This window comes from Oncorhynchus mykiss, unplaced genomic scaffold, assembly GCF_013265735.2.
Source record: "Oncorhynchus mykiss isolate Arlee unplaced genomic scaffold, USDA_OmykA_1.1 un_scaffold_314, whole genome shotgun sequence".
NCBI classification, from domain to species: domain Eukaryota; kingdom Metazoa; phylum Chordata; class Actinopteri; order Salmoniformes; family Salmonidae; genus Oncorhynchus; species Oncorhynchus mykiss.
In genome coordinates, this window is record NW_023493763.1 from 140,001 (window position 1) to 145,000 (window position 5,000).

Sequence of the window (5,000 nt, forward strand, 5' to 3'; positions counted from 1 at the left end):
GTGCTTTTTACACACTTTAAGAAATCACGATGGATGCAGATTGCTATTAATCCTCCGTGCAACTGGTGATTGAAAACGTGCATCTGGTAACCCAAAATTTCAAATATGGTTCAAAATGAATTTAAAGGCACCCCTCTCATTGTTGCCCGCTATGGGAGCACCCCACTAAGGCCCTGTCTCGGTCGGGCCCGTCCTGAGTGCTTTATAGACACTTTAAGAAATCGCGATGGATGCAGATTGCTATTAATCCTCCGTGCAACTGGTGATTGAAAATGTGCAACTGGTGATTGAAAACGTGCACCTGGTCACCCAAAACACGGTTCTCTATGCGGTTAGCGGTGTTCCATCTATTCATGTCCGCTTATGGCGCACCCTACTACGGACCTTTAGCAATGGGGGCCGGCCCGAATTATTTATGGAAGGTCTGATGATGATTTTTTTTTTTTTTCACCATCTCTTTCTCTCTCTGCCGGGGCCGGCCAAGAGTGCTTTATGGACGGTTTAAAACATGACTATGGATGCAAATGCTCATTTTCCTCCGTGCACCTGGTGATTGAAAACGTGCATCTGGTAACCCAAAAATTATAAAAGGGTTTTAAATACTTTTACCCGTCATTCTATTGATATAGCCCGCTAGGGGAGTGCCCCACTACGGCCCTCTCTCTGTCAGGGCCGTCCTTGGGTGCTTTTTACACACTTTAAGAAATCACGATGGATGCAGATTGCTATTAATCCTCCGTGCAACTGGTGATTGAAAACGTGCATCTGGTAACCCAAAATTTCAAATATGGTTCAAAATGAATTTAAAGGCACCCCTCTCATTGTTGCCCGCTATGGGAGCACCCCACTAAGGCCCTGTCTCGGTCGGGCCCGTCCTGAGTGCTTTATAGACACTTTAAGAAATCGCGATGGATGCAGATTGCTATTAATCCTCCGTGCAACTGGTGATTGAAAATGTGCAACTGGTGATTGAAAACGTGCACCTGGTCACCCAAAACACGGTTCTCTATGCGGTTAGCGGTGTTCCATCTATTCATGTCCGCTTATGGCGCACCCTACTACGGACCTTTAGCAATGGGGGCCGGCCCGAATTATTTATGGAAGGTCTGATGATGATTTTTTTTTTTTTTCACCATCTCTTTCTCTCTCTGCCGGGGCCGGCCAAGAGTGCTTTATGGACGGTTTAAAACATGACTATGGATGCAAATGCTCATTTTCCTCCGTGCACCTGGTGATTGAAAACGTGCATCTGGTAACCCAAAAATTATAAAAGGGTTTTAAATACTTTTACCCGTCATTCTATTGATATAGCCCGCTAGGGGAGTGCCCCACTACGGCCCTCTCTCTGTCAGGGCCGTCCTTGGGTGCTTTTTACACACTTTAAGAAATCACGATGGATGCAGATTGCTATTAATCCTCCGTGCAACTGGTGATTGAAAACGTGCATCTGGTAACCCAAAATTTCAAATATGGTTCAAAATGAATTTAAAGGCACCCCTCTCATTGTTGCCCGCTATGGGAGCACCCCACTAAGGCCCTGTCTCGGTCGGGCCCGTCCTGAGTGCTTTATAGACACTTTAAGAAATCGCGATGGATGCAGATTGCTATTAATCCTCCGTGCAACTGGTGATTGAAAATGTGCAACTGGTGATTGAAAACGTGCACCTGGTCACCCAAAACACGGTTCTCTATGCGGTTAGCGGTGTTCCATCTATTCATGTCCGCTTATGGCGCACCCTACTACGGACCTTTAGCAATGGGGGCCGGCCCGAATTATTTATGGAAGGTCTGATGATGATTTTTTTTTTTTTTTCACCATCTCTTTCTCTCTCTGCCGGGGCCGGCCAAGAGTGCTTTATGGACGGTTTAAAACATGACTATGGATGCAAATGCTCATTTTCCTCCGTGCACCTGGTGATTGAAAACGTGCATCTGGTAACCCAAAAATTATAAAAGGGTTTTAAATACTTTTACCCGTCATTCTATTGATATAGCCCGCTAGGGGAGTGCCCCACTACGGCCCTCTCTCTGTCAGGGCCGTCCTTGGGTGCTTTTTACACACTTTAAGAAATCACGATGGATGCAGATTGCTATTAATCCTCCGTGCAACTGGTGATTGAAAACGTGCATCTGGTAACCCAAAATTTCAAATATGGTTCAAAATGAATTTAAAGGCACCCCTCTCATTGTTGCCCGCTATGGGAGCACCCCACTAAGGCCCTGTCTCGGTCGGGCCCGTCCTGAGTGCTTTATAGACACTTTAAGAAATCGCGATGGATGCAGATTGCTATTAATCCTCCGTGCAACTGGTGATTGAAAATGTGCAACTGGTGATTGAAAACGTGCACCTGGTCACCCAAAACACGGTTCTCTATGCGGTTAGCGGTGTTCCATCTATTCATGTCCGCTTATGGCGCACCCTACTACGGACCTTTAGCAATGGGGGCCGGCCCGAATTATTTATGGAAGGTCTGATGATGATTTTTTTTTTTTTTCACCATCTCTTTCTCTCTCTGCCGGGGCCGGCCAAGAGTGCTTTATGGACGGTTTAAAACATGACTATGGATGCAAATGCTCATTTTCCTCCGTGCACCTGGTGATTGAAAACGTGCATCTGGTAACCCAAAAATTATAAAAGGGTTTTAAATACTTTTACCCGTCATTCTATTGATATAGCCCGCTAGGGGAGTGCCCCACTACGGCCCTCTCTCTGTCAGGGCCGTCCTTGGGTGCTTTTTACACACTTTAAGAAATCACGATGGATGCAGATTGCTATTAATCCTCCGTGCAACTGGTGATTGAAAACGTGCATCTGGTAACCCAAAATTTCAAATATGGTTCAAAATGAATTTAAAGGCACCCCTCTCATTGTTGCCCGCTATGGGAGCACCCCACTAAGGCCCTGTCTCGGTCGGGCCCGTCCTGAGTGCTTTATAGACACTTTAAGAAATCGCGATGGATGCAGATTGCTATTAATCCTCCGTGCAACTGGTGATTGAAAATGTGCAACTGGTGATTGAAAACGTGCACCTGGTCACCCAAAACACGGTTCTCTATGCGGTTAGCGGTGTTCCATCTATTCATGTCCGCTTATGGCGCACCCTACTACGGACCTTTAGCAATGGGGGCCGGCCCGAATTATTTATGGAAGGTCTGATGATGATTTTTTTTTTTTTTTCACCATCTCTTTCTCTCTCTGCCGGGGCCGGCCAAGAGTGCTTTATGGACGGTTTAAAACATGACTATGGATGCAAATGCTCATTTTCCTCCGTGCACCTGGTGATTGAAAACGTGCATCTGGTAACCCAAAAATTATAAAAGGGTTTTAAATACTTTTACCCGTCATTCTATTGATATAGCCCGCTAGGGGAGTGCCCCACTACGGCCCTCTCTCTGTCAGGGCCGTCCTTGGGTGCTTTTTACACACTTTAAGAAATCACGATGGATGCAGATTGCTATTAATCCTCCGTGCAACTGGTGATTGAAAACGTGCATCTGGTAACCCAAAATTTCAAATATGGTTCAAAATGAATTTAAAGGCACCCCTCTCATTGTTGCCCGCTATGGGAGCACCCCACTAAGGCCCTGTCTCGGTCGGGCCCGTCCTGAGTGCTTTATAGACACTTTAAGAAATCGCGATGGATGCAGATTGCTATTAATCCTCCGTGCAACTGGTGATTGAAAATGTGCAACTGGTGATTGAAAACGTGCACCTGGTCACCCAAAACACGGTTCTCTATGCGGTTAGCGGTGTTCCATCTATTCATGTCCGCTTATGGCGCACCCTACTACGGACCTTTAGCAATGGGGGCCGGCCCGAATTATTTATGGAAGGTCTGATGATGATTTTTTTTTTTTTTCACCATCTCTTTCTCTCTCTGCCGGGGCCGGCCAAGAGTGCTTTATGGACGGTTTAAAACATGACTATGGATGCAAATGCTCATTTTCCTCCGTGCACCTGGTGATTGAAAACGTGCATCTGGTAACCCAAAAATTATAAAAGGGTTTTAAATACTTTTACCCGTCATTCTATTGATATAGCCCGCTAGGGGAGTGCCCCACTACGGCCCTCTCTCTGTCAGGGCCGTCCTTGGGTGCTTTTTACACACTTTAAGAAATCACGATGGATGCAGATTGCTATTAATCCTCCGTGCAACTGGTGATTGAAAACGTGCATCTGGTAACCCAAAAATTATAAAACGGTTTTAAATACTTTTACCGGTCATTCTATTGATATAGCCCGCTATGGGAGCACCCCACTAAGGCCCTGTCTCGGTCGGGGCCGTCCTTCAGTGCTTTATATACAGTTTCATATATTACGATGGATGCAGATTGTGATTGTTTTCCAAAAGACCCGTGTGCATCTGGTAACCCAAAAATTATAAAACTGTTTTAAATCATTTTACCGGTCATTCTATTGATATAGCCCGCTAGGGGAGTACCCTACTACGGCCCTCTCTCGGTCAGGCCCGTCCTTAGGTGCTTTATATACAGTTTAAGATATTACGATGGATGCAGATTGTGATTGTTTTCCAAAAGACCCGTGTGCATCTGGTAACCCAAAAATTAAAATATGGTTCAAAACCCGGGTAACACCACTCTATTTACGGACATGACAGTAGAGCTTACCCCCTGGAGCTATTGACCTCCAGGCTTGTAGGCCCTTACTCACCACCCGGGTATCACCCCTCTATTTCGGGGATGATACCAGCAGGGGACCCCCCCCACCTCCACAACCTCGCATACCAGGTGAACCAGGGCACCCACACTTAAGCACCCCTCCTCGGACATTAAAGCAGATAACCGCGCTGTTATGAACCGCGTGCACCTGGTCACCCAAATGGAACTTGTGCACCTGGTCACCCAAAAGGACCGGCGTGCACCTGGTCACCCAAAGGCCGGCGTGCACCTGGTCACCCAAAAGGACCATGTGCACCTGGTCACCCAAAGGCCGGCGTGCACCTGGTCACCCAAAAGGACCGTGTGCACCTGGTCACCCA